General features: G+C 46.4%; 1 long non-coding RNA gene across 1 annotated transcript; it reads left to right on the top strand.

The window, feature by feature from the left end:
• The first annotated feature begins 1,017 nt into the window (after positions 1 to 1,017).
• LOC311121437 lies at positions 1,018 to 18,830 on the top strand. The gene is made up of 3 exons (XR_014612279.1): positions 1,018 to 1,095; positions 9,221 to 9,300; positions 18,727 to 18,830. It is a non-coding gene; the product is annotated as an uncharacterized lncRNA (long non-coding RNA).
• Positions 18,831 to 21,415: the final 2,585 nt, after the last annotated feature.

Genomic DNA, 21,415 nt, shown 5'->3' with positions numbered 1-21,415 from the left:
TTCAGTACCTGGTCTAGTACAGTACCTGGTCTAGTTCAGTACCTGGTCTAGTACAGTACCTGGTCTAGTTCAGTACCTGGTCTAGTTCAGTACCTGGTCTAGTTTAGTACCTGGTCTAGTTCAGTACCTGGTCTAGTTCAGTACCTAGTCTAGTTCAGTACCTGGTCTAGTTCAGTAGCTGGTCTAGTTTAGTACCTGGTCTAGTTCAGTACCTGGTCTAGTTCAGTAGCTGGTCTAGTTTAGTACCTGGTCTAGTTTAGTACCAGGTCTAGTTCAGTACCTGGTCTAGTTCAGTACCTGGTCTAGTTCAGTACCTAGTCTAGTTCAGTACCTGGTCTAGTTCAGTACCTGGTCTAGTTCAGTACCTGGTCTAGTTCAGTACCTGGTCTAGTTCAGTAGCTGGTCTAGTTCAGTAGCTGGTCTAGTTTGCTGTGTCTGTTTCCACCAAAACAAAGTGAGCGGTGTGAATGACAGCGGTGATAGTAGGCTACAGTAGGGTCTGGAATTAGACACCAGACACCTCCTCGGGGACTGTTGGTCTATACACCTGGGACACTTTCCTCTCACTGATTGTAGGATACATGGTCAACAACACACTGAGCTTTTGGTCCATCAGAAGTTTAGCTAGTAGACCACAACTCAAGCACACTGACGTCTCTATCTGTGACTGCCACTGTGTACATAGTGGAGTAGGTCCAAGGTCCCCCAGTGCCAGTCATTAGTAGTACTGTGTAAGACCAGTCAATGATTAGCCTGCAAAGAGGAAAGACAAGAACAGCCTGACCTGGTAAATGTGTAAAAGTGACAGAGTTTGTTGAAACACTAGCCTGGGTACGAGTCTGTTTGTGCTAAAATTCCACTCTTTGTACTCTGTCATGTGCCAAACATTGGCATGACATGGAGTGGCAAGGAGTGGAATGATAGCACAAACAGATCTGGGACCAAGCTATTGAAACACTGAAATCCAGGAAGGAATAATGTTGTTTTGACCCACTGGGCATGTGCAGAGGATACGAGCTCAGCTAAACAGTGTCAGACACGTTCCCCTCTCCCAGTGTTTGGTTTAAGATGGCTTTAGGATCACTTTAACTTACAGTAAGTGATTAGTCTAGCTAGCTAACTCTGAGGACACACACTCTCTCCCCAGAGGAGGCGAGTTTCTCTCCCTATCACGCTGTGAGTGAGTGTGTGTTTGAGTGTATGTGTGTGTACGTCCTCTCTTTCAGCTCTCTCTCTGTGCCAGGTCTTGTCAGAGTGGGTTAGCTCGTCGCTAGCTGATGAGCCAGCCATGCCAGTCATGTCTTTGATGGCAGGCCAGAGCCTGTAATTACCTGCCTGGGTTGCCAGTTATGAGACGGCATCGCCAGGTTCTGTCTACTGCTCGTTAATGAAGCCTGGCCGTGTGTGTGTTTGTGTGTCCTCTCAGAGCCCTCGTGCAGAGCAAAGCATGCTGGGAGATTTGGCTTCTTGAGAACGTTCCGGAGCGTTCTACTGCTCTGTCACATGACATGAGAATGTTCCAGAACATGTCACTGTTGTTGCTACGCCGACAGGCAGCAGGCACAGATGATGTTCAGACAGTCTTTCAGAAATATCCTGGAACCAAACCCCCCATGCAGCTCACCTATGAGATGCCAAAAGATTGTAAAGGTTGTCAACAGTGCCCTCTCTCGCCATCTCTCTCTTCAGTGTTTCCCCTATATTAATTTAGCAGTGCCACTCCCAAAAATATTCTTAAAAATAATAACAATCATTTTGAAAATAATTTTGGGGATGGTCGATTGTTTCTCTAAACTTTAGCCCTGTGGCAAAATGTGTAGAATTGCAGGAAATTAGCTTTAAAACAGCACAATTGAGACGGCCAAGAGGGGGGCCTCTAAAACTGTTGGTTGGAGACAGCGCCATTGCCCACCCCCTGCTGAAAAAAATACTGTCTCAAACAGTACACATATTTACTCTCTCTCTCCATGACATTTTCTCTCAGACTTGGTTTCTCTTTCTTCTCAGACTGTTTTTTCAACAGTGAAACAGCATTTTTATTTTCCGGTTTGCTTGAGTTTGCTTGACTTGACCTTCTTAACTGCACTTCTTTCACTAAAGCGGTCCAGTGTTTTCTTTCCTTTGTCCAACCAGAGTTGTTCTCTATCCCTCTAATGAAGAACTCATTGTCTGACAGAACGGATCCCCTATTCCCTATATAGTGCACTACTTTTGATCCGAACCCTGTGGGCTGGGTGCCATAATAGGGTACCATTTGGGATACACCCTCACTGTAGTTTGTCCTCTTTCTTCCACATCTTGCAGTGATTGACCCAACCTTGAACACACACAGACACACACACACACACACACACACACACACACACACACACACACACACACACACACACGTGCTGAGCACACACACACACACACACACACACACACACACACACACACACACACAGACACACAGTCGCAAATGGGCTAAAAAAGAATCCCGCTCACACATTCAGACGTCCACACACTCACTCACACATGTTCAGCATGCGCTCTCCACACCCCTCTCACCAATGAACATCCACTCCACTCCTCGCTCAGTGGGTTGAAACACCTCCATTGCAGCTGTGAATAATATAGGATGAATAAGATGAAAGCTGGATAAACATAAGGCATAAAGCTTAGCTCTCTCTCTCTGCCCTGCAGGCTGTTAAACAGTGCGGAGGTCTTCGTTTTACACATAAAGGAACTCCTTCCCTCCTGAGACACCAGGTCCAGGCCCAGCCTGGAGAAGTGGGTATAATTACATTTTGCTAAGAATTTCCCAAAAGGCCCGCCCGGCGAAGGAAAGGCGCCCTGTGTGAAGAATTATATGAGAAACAGTGACATACACTGTGAATGACCTAAAATGATAAATCCCATATTGGTCTTTCACAGTCAGGCCAACCCAAGCTGTACTGTGCAGTAAGCTAATAGTAGTCCTACTATTGAAACAGGTAAATGAGGCTGTCAACTGAGTCATAAATTCACAGGTTTCAGATTGTTCCAGTTTTTTCAGGTTTTTCGCTTTCAAAGTCTTATTGATTCAAATAATCATGATATCATTCTGCCAAGTAGGCATACCTTGTAGCTAGTTAACATTTAATTGAGAAGGTTTTGGAGAAAGCCTTCAAGTCTACCAGAAGACGGTTAGGCCTAGTCTAGCCCCAGCCCCCTCTACTCCTGAAGAGCCTGTCCTGAACCCCCTAGTCTAGCCCCAGCCCCCTCTACTCCTGAAGAGCCTGTCCTGAACCCCCTAGTCTAGCCCCAGCCCCCTCTACTCCTGAAGAGCCTGTCCTGAACCCCCTAGTCTAGCCCCAGCCCCCTCTACTCCTGAAGAGCCTGTCCAGAACCCCCTAGTCTAGCCCCAGCCCCCTCTACTCCTGAAGAGCCTGTCCAGAACCCCCTAGTCTAGCCCCAGCCCCCTCTACTCCTGAAGAGCCTGTCCTGAACCCCCTAGTCTAGCCCCAGCCCCCTCTACTCCTGAAGAGCCTGTCCAGAACCCCCTAGTCTAGCCCCAGCCCCCTCTACTCCTGAAGAGCCTGTCCAGAACCCCCTAGTCTAGCCCCAGCCCCCTCTACTCCTGAAGAGCCTGTCCAGAACCCCCTAGTCTAGCCCCAGCCCCCTCTACTCCTGAAGGAGGAATAGAGGGAGAGATAAGGGGGAAAGATGGAGGGGGAGATGTTGGAGAGAGGGAGAGACAAGGGGGAAAGATGGAGGGGGAGATGTTGGAGAGAGGGAGAGACTAGGTGGAAAGATGGAGGGGGAGATGTTGGAGAGAGGGAGAGACAAGGGGGAAAGATGGAGGGGGAGATGTTGGAGAGAGGGAGAAACTAGGGGGAAAGATGGAGGGGGAGATGTTGGAGAGACGAGGGGGAAAGATGGAGGGGGAGATGTTGGAGAGAGGGAGACACGAGGGGGAAAGATGGAGGGGGAGATGTTGGAGAGAGGGAGAGACGAGGGGGAAAGATGGAGGGGGAGATGTTGGAGAGAAGGAGAGACTAGGGGGAAAGATGGAGGGGGAGATGTTGGACAGAGGGAGAGACTAGGGGGAAAGATGGAGGGGGAGATGTTGGAGAGACTAGGGGGAAAGATGGAGGGGGAGATGTTGTAGAGAGGGGGAAAGATGGAGGGGGAGATGTTGGAGAGAGGGTGAGGCGAGGGGGAAAGATGGAGGGGGGGATGTTGGAGAGAGGGAGAGACTAGGGGGAAAGATGGAGGGGGAGATGTTGGAGAGAGGGAGAGACTAGGTGGAAAGATGGAGGGGGTGATGTTGGAGAGAGGGAGAGACTAGGTGGAAAGATGGAGGGGGTGATGTTGGAGAGAGGGAGAGACTAGGGGGAAAGATGGAGGGGGAGATGTTGGAGAGAGGGAGAGATTAGGGGGAAAGATGGAGGGGGAGATGTTGGAGAGAGGGAGAGGGGGAAAGATGGAGGGGGAGATGTTGGAGAGAGGGAGAGACTAGCGGGAAAGATGGAGGGGGAGATGGTTAGAAAGAGGAAAGGGAGTCGGAGAAGGGAGATAGGAAAGGAGGCAGGAGGGAGAGATGGAGGGAGAGATGGTGTGAGGGAGAAGCCGCAGAAGTGGGTCATGGTGTTGTGATGCGATGGGAAGCGACACACGAGAAAAAAACAGACTCACGAACGCCTCTGTCTGTGTCACGCTGCCTGCACACACACATACACACACAGTGAGACCTTAGCTCACTTCACTGCACAAACGCACATAGGGGTAAAAATGGCATTCAAGACTTACAAAGCTTTTTGCATTAGTAATAACCTGAGACCTTCTAGATGCTAGTTTTGAATAAAGGTAGTAGTTATAGAGTTGAAGGGCCAGGCAGGCGTATTTGGGTAATTCTTTATTTGGGCTTTTGCTATGCCATCCCTCTGTGATGCACTGTGTGTGTGTGTGTGTGTGTGTGTGTGTGTGTGTCACCACTGTCTGACTAGGCCTATACATTTTTACATTTTAGTCATTTAGCAGACGCTCTTATCCAGAGCGACGTACAGGAGCAATTTGGGTTAAGTGCCTTGCTTAAGGGCACATCGACAGATTTTTCACCTAGTCGGCTCGGGGATTAGAACCAGCGACCTTATTTGTGTTCTACTTTCTAGGGTATGTTATGATGTTATAAGTGTTCTCTCTGCCTTTGGCCTGCTATGTTCTGATGCTGAAGTCATCTCTATGACTATGACATGCAATGTGATCCCAGTTGGCTTTAGCCCCTCCACACCAAAGGTCCTAATGACTGACAGAGAGAGAGAGAGAGAGAGAGAGAGAGAGAGAGAGAGAGAGAGAGAGATGGTGTGATGTCCTCAGAATCTTCAGAATCCTCTAGCTTTGGGATTTGCTCTTTCTCTTAGCAGTGAGTTCAGTTGGCTGCTTCTTTGCCTGGGATCTTCCTAGGCTTAGAAGGCCTCAGTACCATTTCTCTGGTCTGATCGTTTCTATTGTCTGTGAATACAGACCTCTGTGGCCTTGGTTAGCTCATAATATGGTCATTTAGCAGACACTTCTATCCAAAGCCATTTGCAGTGCTGCAGAGCAGAACAAAACAGAACAGAGCAGAGCCGAACAGAACAGAGCAGAACAGAGCAGAACAGAACAGAGCAGATTAGGCCAGATTAGAGGCCAGGTCACAAGGGACATAAAGAGGATTAAACCAGCTGGACATTACAAGACGGAAGCTCTGCTAGCTCGCTGCCACTTTATCCATCACACCAACCAACACCAACAACTCTGTACCAAGCCTGAAAGGCCAAGGAGCTAAACCGTTAGCTAACCCTGCCTTGACATTACAGTAGTTAGACTACTACTAATGAAAACCGTTAGCTAACCCTGCCTTGACATTACAGTAGTTAGACTACTACTAATGAAAACCGTTAGCTAACCCTGCCTTGACATTACAGTAGTTAGACTACTACTAATGAAAAGTAAAGAAGCTGTACACACTCATTCATTACTGATCTATAGGAAATGTCTACCAACTCTTAAGATGCTAGCGTGACCTTAAACCAACCCCTCCTTCAAGGGATAGGTAGGTACAGAGAGAGCAATATCGTTGTTCTGGCCCAGCGCTGTTGTAGGGCCTACTTCTACTCTAATGATTATTCTGCAGAATAACACCACTTGGTAGTGGGGGTTGGAACGGGTGGCTGTGTGATGGGAGCTGGTTGGACTTGGTAGTGGGGGTTGGAACGGCTGGCTGTGTGATGGGAGCTGGTTGGACTTGGTAGTGGGGGTTGGAACGGCTGGCTGTGTGATGGGAGCTGGTTGGACTTGGTAGTGGGGGTTGGAACGGGTGGCTGTGTGATGGGAGCTGGTTGGACTTGGTAGTGGGGGTTGGAACGGGTGGCTGTGTGATGGGAGCTGGTTGGACTTGGTAGTGGGGGTTGGAACGGGTGGCTGTGTGATGGGAGCTGGTTGGACTTGGTAGTGGGGGTTGGAACGGCTGGCTGTGTGATGGGAGCTGGTTGTTGGTAGTGGGGGTTGGAACGGCTGGCTGTGTGATGGGAGCTGGTTGGACTTGGTAGTGGGGGTTGGAACGGCTGGCTGTGTGATGGGAGCTGGTTGTTGGTAGTGGGGGTTGGAACGGCTGGCCGTGTGATGGGAGCTGGTTGTTGGTAGTGGGGGTTGGAACGGCTGGCTGTGTGATGGGAGCTGGTTGTTGGTAGTGGGGGTTGGAACGGCTGGCCGTGTGATGGGAGCTGGTTGTTGGTAGTGGGGGTTGGAACGGCTGGCTGTGTGATGGGAGCTGGTTGTTGGTAGTGGGGGTTGGAACGGCTGGCCGTGTGATGGGAGCTGGTTGTTGGTAGTGGGGGTTGGAACGGCTGGCCGTGTGATGGGAGCTGGTTGTTGGTAGTGGGGGTTGGAACGGCTGGCTGTGTGATGGGAGCTGGTTGTTGGTAGTGGGGGTTGGAACGGCTGGCTGTGTGATGGGAGCTGGTTGTTGGTAGTGGGGGTTGGAACGGCTGGCTGTGTGATGGGAGCTGGTTGTTGGTAGTGGGGGTTGGAACGGCTGGCTGTGTGATGGGAGCTGGTTGTTGGTAGTGGGGGTTGGAACGGCTGGCTGTGTGATGGGAGCTGGTTGTTGGTAGTGGGGGTTGGAACGGCTGGCTGTGTGATGGGAGCTGGTTGTTGGTAGTGGGGGTTGGAACGGCTGGCTGTGTGATGGGAGCTGGTTGTTGGTAGTGGGGGTTGGAACGGCTGGCTGTGTGATGGGAGCTGGTTGTTGGTAGTGGGGGTTGGAACGGCTGGCTGTGTGATGGGAGCTGGTTGTTGGTAGTGGGGGTTGGAACGGCTGGCTGTGTGATGGGAGCTGGTTGTTGGTAGTGGGGGTTGGAACGGCTGGCTGTGTGATGGGAGCTGGTTGTTGGTAGTGGGGGTTGGAACGGCTGGCTGTGTGATGGGAGCTGGTTGTTGGTAGTGGGGGTTGGAACGGCTGGCTGTGTGATGGGAGCTGGTTGTTGGTAGTGGGGGTTGGAACGGCTGGCTGTGTGATGGGAGCTGGTTGTTGGTAGTGGGGGTTGGAACGGCTGGCTGTGTGATGGGAGCTGGTTGTTGGTAGTGGGGGTTGGAACGGCTGGCTGTGTGATGGGAGCTGGTTGGACTTGGTAGTGGGGGTTGGAACGGCTGGCCGTGTGATGGGAGCTGGTTGTTGGTAGTGGGGGTTGGAACGGCTGGCTGTGTGATGGGAGCTGGTTGTTGGTAGTGGGGGTTGGAACGGCTGGCCGTGTGATGGGAGCTGGTTGTTGGTAGTGGGGGTTGGAACGGCTGGCTGTGTGATGGGAGCTGGTTGTTGGTAGTGGGGGTTGGAACGGCTGGCTGTGTGATGGGAGCTGGTTGTTGGTAGTGGGGGTTGGAACGGGTGGCTGTGTGATGGGAGCTGGTTGTTGGTAGTGGGGGTTGGAACGGCTGGCTGTGTGATGGGAGCTGGTTGTTGGTAGTGGGGGTTGGAACGGCTGGCTGTGTGATGGGAGCTGGTTGTTGGTAGTGGGGGTTGGAACGGCTGGCTGTGTGATGGGAGCTGGTTGTTGGTAGTGGGGGTTGGAACGGCTGGCTGTGTGATGGGAGCTGGTTGTTGGTAGTGGGGGTTGGAACGGCTGGCTGTGTGATGGGAGCTGGTTGTTGGTAGTGGGGGTTGGAACGGCTGGCTGTGTGATGGGAGCTGGTTGGACTTGGTAGTGGGGGTTGGAACGGCTGGCCGTGTGATGGGAGCTGGTTGTTGGTAGTGGGGGTTGGAACGGCTGGCTGTGTGATGGGAGCTGGTTGTTGGTAGTGGGGGTTGGAACGGCTGGCCGTGTGATGGGAGCTGGTTGTTGGTAGTGGGGGTTGGAACGGCTGGCTGTGTGATGGGAGCTGGTTGTTGGTAGTGGGGGTTGGAACGGCTGGCTGTGTGATGGGAGCTGGTTGTTGGTAGTGGGGGTTGGAACGGCTGGCTGTGTGATGGGAGCTGGTTGTTGGTAGTGGGGGTTGGAACGGCTGGCTGTGTGATGGGAGCTGGTTGTTGGTAGTGGGGGTTGGAACGGCTGGCTGTGTGATGGGAGCTGGTTGGAGCAGCTAGCCTAATGAGTGAGATTAGATGACGGATCCCAGCATGTACCCTAATGGAGCCTACTGACGTACATAGTAGTGACTCAATCGTGTGTGTGTGTGTGCGCGCGCGTGCGTGTGCGTGTGTGCGCGTGCCAATGCCAGAAAGAGAGATTGCTTTGGTAGCTCTCTCTTAACAGTAGTTGTGCTGTATCCTCGTTCCCCCTGCATGTATAATAACAGAATGTAACTGGAGCATGAGCACCTGGTGTGACTTGCCTGACTGATTCTGAGACGTTGACAGAGCATTTTAGCCTCAGATACGTCCACTTTCATCTGTTTTCTGTACATTTGTGTGAGGCATTGTAGAATACATATTGGAATGCCCACAGTGAACAACATCATACACACACACACACACACACACACACTCACCTAGATTCTGCTCACTGTTGCTGTCCCTAAAATGAACCTAAGCTGATTCAAGTAAAGTAGCAACATCATTTAGACAGGTGTTCTGTATCAACGTAGATGTAACACAGGATGAGGAACAGAATTAAATTATTCAACTGTGATTTGTTTTGAAAAATACTTTATTTTAGCTGGGCTATAGGAAAACTACCAGCAGGCAACTGGAGCTAATCTCCTCCTCTTCTTCCTCGTTTAGACTCCTCCACTAACTACATCAGACAGCTGGAGACGAAAATGAGGATATTGGAAGACGACAACAACAAGCTTTTAACGCAGGTGAGGACACACACACACACACACGCACACACACACCCACACACACACACACACACACGCACACACACACACACACACACATACACACACACACACACACACACACACACACACACACAGTACAGAGCCCTGGTGTGATGTCGCCCCCAAACCCCAATCGAGGGGAGGAGGGTGGGAGAGGGATCAGGAGGGGAGAGGGGAGGGGAGGAGGGGGAGAGGGAGAGAGGGATCAGGAGGGGAGAGGGGAGGTGGAGGGTGGGAGGGGGATCAGGAGGGGAGAGGGGAGGTGGAGGGTGGGAGGGGGATCAGGAGGGGAGAGGGGAGGAGGGTGGGAGGGGGAGAGGGAGGCTCTTCCAGTTCACCAGGAGTTCACCTGGTTTTGGGGGATGGGGAGAGAGGGGGAGGAACCAGTCTAAATGTCGCCTCACATCAACATGTCAGTTGCATCAGCTTCCCTATATCGAGACGACATGGAAAGACACACACACACACACACAAACACACAAGACTCGAAATTGAGCTCAGGTGCATCCTGTTTCCATTGATCATCCTTTAGATGTCTCTACATCTTGATTGGAGTCTACCTGTGGTAAATTCAATTGATTGGACATGATTTGGAAAGGTACACACCTGTTTATATAACACACCTGTTTATATACGTTTATATGACAGTGCATGTCAGAGCAAAAACCAAGCCATGAGGTCGAAGGAATTGTCCGTAGAGATCAGAGACAGGATTGTCACGAGGCACAGATCTGGGGAAGGGTACCCAAACATTTTTGCAAACACAGTGGCCTCCATCATTCTTAAATAGAAGAAGTTGGAACCACCAAGACTCTTCCTAGAGCTGGCTGCCCGGCCAAACTGAGCAATCGGAGGAGAAGGGCCTTGGTCAGGGAGGTGACCAAGAACCCGATGGTCACTCTGACAGAGCTCCAGAGTTCCTCTGTGGAGATGGGAGAACCTTCCAGAAGGACACCCATCTCTGTATCACTCCACCAATCAGGCCTTTATGGTAGAGTGGCCAGATGGAAGCCACTCCTCAGTAAAAGGCACATGACAGCCCGCTTGGAGTTTGCCAAAAGGCACTTAAAGGACTGTCAGACCATGAGAAACAAGATTCTCTGGTCTGATGAAACCAAGATTGAACTCTTTGGCCTGATTGCCAAGCGTCACGTCTGGAGGAAACCTGGCACCATCCCTGCGGTGAAGCATGGTGGTGGCAGTATCATGCTGTGGGGATGTTTTTCAGCGGCAGGGACTGGGAGACTAGTCAGGATCGAGGGAAAGATGAATGGAGCAAAGTACAGAGAGATACTTGATGAAAACCTGCTCCAGAGCGTTCAGGACCTCAGACTTGGGTGAAGGTTCACCTTCCAACAGGACAACAACCCTAAGCATACAGCCAAGACAACGCAGGAGTGGTTTCGGGGCATGTCTCTGAATGTCCTTGAGTGGCCCAGCCAGAGCCCGGACTTGAACCTGATCGAACATCTCTGGAGAGACCTGAAAATAGCTGTGCAGCGACACTCCCCATCCAACCTGACAGAGCTTGACAGGATCTGCAGAGAAGAATGTGAGAAACTCCCCAAATACAGGTGTGCCAAGCTTGTAGCGTCATACCCAAGAAGACTAGAGGCTGTAATCGCTGCCAAAGGTGCTTCAACAAAGTACTGAGTAAAGGGTCTGAATACTTATGTAAATGTGATACTTATGTAAATGTGATCTTTCCATTTTTGTATTTCTTACAAATTTGCAAAAATGTGTACAAACCTGTCTTTGCTTCGTAATTATGAGGTATTGTGTGTAGGAAAAACCCAAATTTCATCCATTTTAGAATAAGGCTGTAACGTAACAAAATGTGTAAAAAGTCAAGGGGCCTGAATTAGGGCTGTGGTGGTCACAACATTTCGGCAGCCGGTGATTGTCAAGCAAATAATTGTCGGTCTCACGGTAATTGACCGTTAATTAACATAAACACATTTAGCATCTCCTGGCTTCCACACAGCCTATAACCCACTGATGCAGACCTTTGGAACATCTACATTTTAAAAAGTCTAATCAATCCATGTAATATAGCCTACACCTTCACAATAAATCCATTATTTATTTTAGACAGGTCTAAAGAAGCATGATATGAAGAAAATGTGATCTTATTTCAGAAGAACAGAATAGCATACTCTGAGTTGTACTTATGTTAGGTCCTGATCTGGCTATGCCAAATGGTTGTTGGGCTACACTAGTTCATTTAGCAGACAAGATTTGCTTAGAATTCCGTGGCATTATTTTATAGTATGAAGAATACATTTGAACAAAGCTGAATAAAATAGAAAGGATATTTTCTCCAAACGATCTGAGGGAGTGCGCACATGCGGCTATTCTGTGTTGAGCGGGTAACAAAGAAATAGGTATTCCTACAGTTGAAGTCGGAAGTTTACATACACTTAGGTTGGAGTCATTAAAACTCGTTTTTCAACCACTCCACACATTTCTTGTTAACAAACTATAGTTTTGGCAAGTCGGTTAGGACATCTACTTTGTGCATGACACAAGTAATTTTTCCAAAAATTGTTTACAGACCGATTATGTCACTTATAATTCATTGTATCACAATTCCAGTGGGTCAGAAGTTTACATACACTAAGTTGACTTTGCCTTTAAACAGCTTGGAAAATTCCAGAAAATGATGTCATGGCTTTAGAAGCTTCTGATAGGTTAATTTACATCATTTGAATCAATTGGAGGTGTACCTGTGGATGTATTTCAAGGCCTACCTTCAAACTCAGTGCCTCTTTGCTTGACATCATGGGAAAATCAAAATAAATCAGCCAAAACCTCAGAAATAAATGGTAGACCTCCACAGGTCTGGTTCAACATTGGGATCAATTTCCAAATGCCTGAAGGTACCACGTTCATCTGTACAAACAATAGTACGCAAGTATAAACACCATGGGACCACGCAGCCGTCACACCGCTCAGGAAGGAGATGCGTTCTGTCTCCTAGAGATGAACGTACTTTGGTGCGAAAAGTGCAAATCAATCCCAGAACAACAGCAAAGTATCTATATCCACAGTAAAACGAGTCCGATATCGACATAACCTGAAAGGCCGCTCAGCAAGGAAGAAGCCACTGCTCCAAAACGGCCATAAAAAAGCCAGAGTACGGTTTGCAACTGCACATGGGGACAAAGATCGTACTTTTTGGAGAAATGTCCTCTGGTCTGATGAAACAAAAATCAAACTGTTTGGCCATTTTGACCATCATTATGTTTGGAGGAAAAAGGGGAACGCTTGCAAGCCGAAGAACACCATCCCAACCATGAAGCACGGGGTGGCAGCATCATGCTGTGGGGGTGCTTTGCTGCAGGAGGAACTGGTGCACTTCACAAAATAGATGGCATCATGAGGAAGGAAAATAATGTGGATATATTGAAGCAACATCTCAAGACATCAGTCAGGAAGTTAAAGCTTGGTCTCAAATGGGTCTTCCAAATGGACAATGACCCCAAGTATACCTCCAAAGTTGTGGCAAAATGGCTTAAGGACAACAAAGTCAAGGTATTGGAGTGGCCATCACAACGCCCTGACCTCAATTCTATATAAAATTTGTGCAGAACTGAAAAAGCGTTTGCAAGCAATGAGGCCTACAAACATGACTCAGTTACACCAGCTCTGTCAGTAGGAATGGGCCAAAATTCACCCAACTTATTGTGGGAAGCTTGTGGAAGGCTACCCGAAACATTTGACCCAAGTTAAACAATTTAAAGGCAATGCTACCAAATACTAATTGAGTGTATGTAAACTTCTGAACCACTGGGAATGTGATGAAAGATATAAAAGCTGAAATAAATCATTCTCTCTACTATTTTTCTGACATTTCACATTCTTAAAATAAAGTGGTGATCCTAACTGACCTAAGACAGGGAATTTTTACTAGGATGAAATGTCTGGAATTGTGAAAAACGGAGTTTAAATGTATTAGGCTAAGGTGTATGTAAACTTCCGACTTCAACTGTATATGCTTAATTTAGAGTTATTAATGTTCTACAAATGTTGGGCTGTATGTTTTGATTTTTAATACATTGTAAGGCTGCATGATCTGACTAATGATGATTTGAAAAAAGTCGCTTGAAAGGCATGTACACACTACATCAGTCACTCATTCACAATTTGACAAGCACTTGATAATGCCTCGAATATCCCGGCGGCATTCCCTTTATGTGGCCGTAATGCACCCTAAAGAAATCCATGCCTTTTGCAGCCAGTGGCCGTTGTGCCCTTCTCCCTGAGTGCTGCGCACTCCATCACATGAGCAGGTCTTTCTCACAGGCTACAAGTGAAGACAGACATATCTGGGACGCAACTGCGCGCGTCCTTGTCCAATTCCGAGGTGCATATTGAAGATATTGGAAGAACTGTCCACATTTAGTTTTCGTCAGCCAACAAGATGAGTAAGCCTAACGAACAGCAAAAGCACTAGCCTATGTCAATCTACTATCCCCCATAGTACAAAAGTTGAGCTATTCTATTCTGTGCGAGAAATAAATATTCCAAACATAGTCTGGGACAGTTGTGGGATGCGATAGATCCCAAATTAATAAAACCACTAGCATAAAAAAAATCAGATCAGAACGTTTAGCTTAAAATGTTGATTAACTATTAGGCTATTTCCTCACATTATAAGCGCAGCAATGCTCACATGGTAGTAGGCTATAAGTGCGAATGTTCCATTAGCGGAAAACACCATTATCAAAAGTGACCGCAAATGCAATTATGCACGTAATGCTTTTATTATAAAGGTGCATTTATATGGTGAAAATGATCTTCCCCAAACTAGAAACTCACGCGCTGCTTATGTATGCCTGGTAGGATCTACACCCTTTGTAAAGCAGATTAATGTGCTTAATTTTAAGAAGTTATTTGGCCACTTTAGTTGTGAAACAAACCTTATTAAAACATATAGGCCTATGGGCTAGGCTACATGAGGTGTGCGACTACGATTAGAAAAAGTCGCAAAAAAAAAGGCATTGTTTCTTGCCTTAAGCTGGGCATCATTCACAAGTGATAATATATAATTCACAAGTGATAGGCTAATATTGTCACCCCATCAGACTATTCTTGATTTAATCTTGTCTTTACATATACTAAATAATATATGTGTGAAATTTGTTTTGATTTAGAATGGACCATTATCATGCACCTGTATCGAAACAGGGGCAGCGGGAAAGAATACATGTCATCTATGCGCTTAAATAGCGAATGGAGGACGCTTTTCCCCGTGGTTTATTTTCATGCCAGCCAGGTAGGCTATACTCCTGTTGTATGTGCTTAATATTTTGAAAGTTGAGAAATAAATATAGTAAGGCCTAGCCTATAGAAAGCTGATCCTCCTCTTTTTAGTAGAGGCCATCACTCTGTTTTCTCGCGCAATTGCATAGCCTATTGAAATGTTGAGCAACGTGTGCTCATGGGCTCTCGTGCAGTGTTTGATTAGATTTTCGAAGACATTTGCATTGACGTCAGAGTGATTAGAGGGACAATAGAGTGCTGAGTACCAGGCAGTTAGCAAGTTTGGTAGGCTACTAATGACCATCAGCAGCATCAGAGCTTGGAGAAGTCTAATTACAGTGAGTAAACGGTCACGTGGAATTTGACTGCCTTCATGACTCGTGACCACCGGTGTGGCGGTAATACAGTCACCACAACAGCCCTAGTCTGAATACTTTCCGAATGCACTGTATATGCACTTTTAAACCCATACGTAATCAATCCTAATACCTATCTCAGCAAAATCATCAGCCATATGTTATAACATGAAATATGTTTGGTCTTTTTTATCCTTTGCCACAACATTGTGCTGTATGTTATGCTATTATGTGAAGCTCAGTTCACCTCAGGGCAAGCACCTTCTAGCACCGTACCATAAACCAACTCAGGTATCAGCTCAGTTCACTTCAGGGCAAGCACCTTCAAGCACTGTAACATAAACCAACTCAGGTATCGGCTCAGTTCACTTCAAGCACCGTACCATAAACCAACTCAGGTATCGGCTCAGTTCACTTCAAGCACCGTACCATAAACCAACTCAGGTATCAGCTCAGTTCACCTCAGGGCAAGCACCTTCAAGCACCGTACCATAAACCAACTCAGGTATTGGCTCAGTTCACTTCAAGCACCGTACCATAAACCAACTCAGGTATTGGCTCAGTTCACTTCAAGCACCGTACCATAAACCAACTCAGGTATCGGCTCAGTTCACTTCAAGCACCGTACCATAAACCAACTCAAGTATCGGCTTTGAAGACATAAAAGTGATTGAATAGATTTTAATTTGTTTTTTTTTGTCACTTATTTTCCCAATGATCTCCCTTCAGATGACTATATAGGCAAAGTGTGTGGGCTGAAACTACTGACACCAAACTTTTATCATCAGGGCAATTAAGAGCAATTAATAAGTACCTTTTACATAAGGACAACTAATATTAACTTTCCTTTAGAAACGTTTTGGTAAGATAATAACGTATATCTCTGCTTTGTGATCATCACAGTTAAAGCACCTGTCTAACATCCTCCTACATGGCGAGACATGGTGGTTGGTTGCTGAAAAGATGTTGCCAAGTGTTGCGTGTTAAAAGCTTGTTCTGCGTCAGTTTAATTTGGTTTTTCCTTAGTGTCAGACAAAACAACTGGTCAGCCACCCTCTCATAACATCTCTTGTTCCCCACATTCAGCCCTGTAGCAGATGTAGCTTATCACAGATACAGAGAAACAAGGTACCTCTCCATCTCTAACTCCAACTCGATGGTGGTCTTTAATTGCTATTCCTCTCTCTCTCTCTCTCTGATGATGATGCGACTTTCACACCTGTCAGCTTATATTGGCATCATGTCCAGCCAAATCACTATCAGGCGCTTTAGCATGCAAGCTAATCATACTACGCCCTTGGTGGCTTAGTGCACAGTTCTGTGGGTGTGCAGTACGTATTGTACCGAGGCCTGGGAGGTGAGTGCTATGCTACAGTGTGTTGTATTGTACCGAGGCCTGGGAGGTGAGTGCTATGCTACAGTGTGTTGTGAAGCATGAACAACACAGCAGAACACTTGTCCCGACCTGTAGGGATGTCTGGTTGGTGAATAATTGAGCTCTCTATGGGGGTGACACAGCGAGCGCAGGTACAAGAACCAGACATCATTAATGCATGGCCGACAACTGGTGTATGTAACCAAGAAAATGAACACGTCCTGAACGTTTTATGAATGTTCTCTTGTTGATCTGTTATTGTTGATGTCGAGGAATTTTTGCTTTCTGTGGAAAAAGTAACTTATATTGTTATAGACTAATGGAGAAAGTAACTTACATTGTTATAGACTAATGGAGAAAGTAACTTACATTGTTAAAGACTAATTGAGAAAGTAACTTACATTGTTATAGACTAATGGAGAAAGTAACTTACATTGTTAAAGACTAATGGAGAAAGTAACTTACATTGTTAAAGACTAATGGAGAAAGTAACTTACATTGTTATAGACTAATGGAGAAAGTAACTTACATTGTTAAAGACTAATTGAGAAAGTAACTTACATTGTTATAGACTAATGGAGAAAGTAACTTACATTGTTATAGACTAATGGAGAAAGTAACTTACTTTAGGTATGTGGAAAGAAAGTGAGGTAGATTTCTACATCTGATTATAAGGTATTTGCTGTATTTACTCAATACTCCAGAGTTATGTAGTATAGTTAACATGTCACAATACTAATACTTTCCTACTTCTGTTCTGTGGAGATATTTCCTACTTCTGTTCTGTGGAGATATTTCCTACTTCTGTTCTGTGGAGATATTTCCTACTTCTGTTCTGTGGAGATATTTCCTACTTCTGTTCTGTGGAGATATTTCCTACTTCTGTTCTGTGGAGATATTTCCTACTTCTGTTCTGTGGAGATATTTCCTACTTCTGTTCTGTGGAGATATTTCCTACTTCTCCTGTTTTGTAGAGCTATTTCCCATGTCCCAGTGTTGTGAATGTGAAGCAGTGAAACTGAGTTGATTGTAAAGGAAACAATAGGAGATTACCAATGGAATGTTGACCCTCTTAATGGGGCTGTATTGTTTACACTTGACACTTTGTAAAGAATGAGTAGGTAGTGGGCTAGACGCAACAATGGAAAGACCTGGACACTATGGAAAGAAGTTCGCACACACCCCTATTTAGCATATTCACAAAAACTATGCCTTGAAAACTACTTCAAAGGTACTTGGAATAATTTTTTGAAGTGACATCTGTCTACTTGAGTATTGAAGTGTGTTATTATTACGGTCCCCTTGTCCACTGACATACGTGTACCGCTTTAGAAAGACTAGTGTGGTGTTACTCTGGCTCAGTAGTACAATAGTTCAACAGTCTTAAGAGTGGACAGGAGAAGAGGAGGGGACCGCATCCTGTCCTAGTGTCATGGCCGCCTGTTTCACCATGGCCCCTCATGATAACTCAGACAGGAAGTGATGTGTGACGCCGGGCCAGGGTTCCTTCCTGTCACCTATAATATTATAATAATATGCCATTTAGCAGACGCTTTTATCCAAAGCGACTTACAGTCATGCGTGCATAAATTTTTGTGTATGGGTGGTCCCGGGGATCGAACCCACTACCTTGGCGTTACAAGCGCCGTGCTCTACCAGTTGAGTAGAGCTGATGGATGGGGAACAGGGCTGTTGCCATGAGGAGATGCCAGCCTGTCTTACAGACCAATAGTGTATATTTCTGTTTGTCTCTATCAGCAGTATAAGAAGCGGAAGTGGAAGTTTGGATGTATGTTTTATTAAATAAAGCATAATGCCAAGGAGTTTAAGCCGGGGAAAGACGTGGGATTCTTGGCGGAGGCTGGAAGCAGCGACGGAAGATCTCAGTTTTCATTGGGAGGCAAGGGAGGGATAAAGTTGTGATGGTAAAAGGTGAGAGGAGCAAGGGGGAATACTGGAGGCGTGATGGGATGTGAGGAATGTGAAGGAGCATGAGCCAGAGGTGCAGTGATGGAATGCTAATTGTATCTCTGGAGCGCATGTCATTGTGGGAGAAGGCTGTGTTCTGCATTCCGTCTCCTGACACCCAGGAGCGCCAGACGTGACACACACACACACACACAGCTCACTGGGTTATTTATAGCTCTGGCTCTCCCAGCCATCACGTGTTTGCACGCGCTGGCAGCGTACGGCGCGCACAATTGCGTGACATGGGGAAATGTCATAAGGAACACTGGCGATGCTACCCGCCTCCAGAAAGATGGGTACCCTCCCTCAGGGAACAGTGGTCTAGAGAACCTAAATATGTTTATTTCTGTGGCCCAGCCGTGTGTATGGGTAAAACAGTGTGTAGGCCTATGGGGATTGGTCAGTGTGTGATGACGTCTCTCTCCTCTCTGTCCCCAGCAGCAGTGTAACCCAGGGGACCTGCGTGTCCTGAGAAAGGGGATGACCCTGTACCACTCTGAGTCTCAGCTGTCATCCCTGCCACAACGCCAGGATGCACTGCACAACGTGAGTACACACACACAGACGTTATGTTATTCTGTCCCCGTGGGTACCTACAATTTATTTCCATTCAAAATCCTATTTTCCCTAACCCTTACCTGTAACCCTAACCCAAACCCTAAACCTAACCCTAATTCTAACCCTAACCCTAATTCTAACCCTAAACCTAACCCCTAACCTTAAAATAGCCTTTGTCCTCATGGAGACGTGGGAAATATCCCCACAAGGGAGAATTTTCCTTGTTTTACTATCCTTGTGGGGACTTTTGGGGGATTTTAGGTCCCCACAAGAATAGAAGAACCCTACATACTGCCTTAGCATAGTAAACATGCTGTACAGGCCTAAGACCCAGTACACTGGCCCTACATACTGCCTTAGCATAGTAAACATGCTGTACAGGCCCAGCACACGCTGCACAGCTTAGAGGTCAAGCTCATCCTTAGGGGTGTCCTAGCCGTGTACTTCACTCTCCCAAAATGCCCATGACCTTTGACCCATGAGTCTCTCCCAGGCGGGACAGGAGCAGGGCGGACGGCCAAAAGAGGGGGGGGGGGTGCAGGTGTCTACTAACCGCCTCATGCTCTCATCACTCACTCTGACTCACTCTCTCTCCTGTGGAACAGTGTGTCAGTCCAATGACTTCAGAGGCTACTGCTACTGAACCATCATGTTTCCATGAAAAGAGATGACCATAGAACTATGTGTTCTATGTGTTCTATGTGTTCTATTCTACCTCTATTGAGATTACTTTCCTGGTTAGATAAGAGCTGAATAAATACAATATCCTCAGACTTGCAGTATAGTATACAGTAAACCTCTTCCACCGGTGTATATTTATCGGATTAGAAAGTGTTTCATTTCCTGCATATTGTTATGGTCCTGTTGTTGTGCCGTCTCCATGGAGACCATCTCATTATGGTCTGTACTGTGATTGATTGGCTGGCTTCGGATGTGACCTCAGTTCATCCAAGCGTGAGAGAGAGATAGAGAGAGTCAGAGAAAGAGAGAGAGAGAGCGAGAGAGAGAGAGAGACAGAGAGAGAGAGAGAGAGAGAGACAGAGAGAGAGAGAGAGAGAGAGAGAGAGATCCTTAGATCCTTGCACTTCCTAACCTCCTGCCAAATGTATGACCATATTAGAGACACATATTTCCCTCAGATTACAGCGATCCACAAAGAATTCGAAAACAAACCCAATTTTGATAAACTCCCTTATCTACTGGGTGAAAAACCACAGTGTGCCATCACAGCTGCAAGATTTGTGACCTGTTGCCACAAGAAAAGGGCAACCAGTGAAGAACAAACACCATTGTAAATACAACCCATATTTATGTTTATTTATTTTCCCATTTGTACTTTAACTATTTGCACATTGTTACAACACGGTATATATACATAATATGACATTTGAAATGTCTTTATTCTTTTGAAACTTCTGAGTGTAATGTTTACTGTTAATATTTATTGTTTATTTCACTTTTGTTTACCATCTACTTCACTTGCTTTGGCAATGTTAACACATGTTTCCCATGCCAATAAAGCCCTTAAATTGAAATTGAATTGAATTGAGAGAGAGACAGAGAGACAGAGAGAGAGAGAGAGAGAGAGACAGAGAGAGAGACAGAGAGAGAGAGAGAGACAGAGAGAGAGAGAGAGAGAGCTCAAAGACATTGCTCCTGCATTTTTAACAAAAAATATAGATTTAGAGTTAGATAAAGTAGGATTTTTTGGCAGGGACATATACAGGATGCTACCCTCCACAACATAACCTTAATTCCAAACCAAAACTCCAAACCTACAACCTGATTTTGGACGGAATTACCTGGAAAGCTTTCTACTACCAAGGATTACTATTCTCAAACTATACAGCAAATGCTCTGGCAAACAAACAGAAACCTGAAAACACCATCCAACCTGGAACAGAGTGAGTAATGTTTAGTATGAAGCTATTTTTCACTTTCAAAAACCAAGAAGAAAAATACATTACAATGATATATTTTATTTTATAAGGACTGAATGCTAAGGCTACCAAGCTTAAACTTGCTTTTACAAAGAGATACAATTTCAATTAGCACTGACGTGTGAAGTGAGAGGTGTCAAAGCCCCTGAGCCCAACAATGGCAGGAGAGTCGTACAGTCTACCCCAACCAAATGGAGAGGCCTTAGAAGCACCCCCCACTGTTCAGAGGTCATTAAAATACAGTACCCTCTGAATGTAAAAAACGACAAGACACGAAAAGAGTACAAATTGAAACTTCTTTTGGGGAAGCAGGAGACACTTTTTGCTGATTTGTATAAAAATGGGAACATAAGCAACCTTATCTTCCACACAGACCATCCCCTGGCATGGCACAGTGCTATACTAGCACACTACCCCTCTGTTAAGAGGGGGGGTGTTAGCGACGGGTGGAAACTCAGGATACTGGACAACGAGGACTCTGAGTCGTCTAATATTAATCTCTATAAATCTGGAACCATTTTGGTTCAAGGCAACACCAAACAGTTCCAGCTGGACTTTCACCTAATCAAAGAAATAGCTCAGCAGGAGAAGCTCTCCCTTGAGAAAGATACCCCTACCCCGAGCGGGTC

This window comes from Coregonus lavaretus, assembly GCF_964263955.1.
Source record: "Coregonus lavaretus genome assembly, contig: HAP1_SCAFFOLD_7072, whole genome shotgun sequence".
Classification (NCBI taxonomy): Eukaryota; Metazoa; Chordata; class Actinopteri; order Salmoniformes; family Salmonidae; genus Coregonus; species Coregonus lavaretus.
Note: the sequence above shows the minus strand (reverse complement) of the source record. Positions and strands in the feature narration are given on the sequence as shown.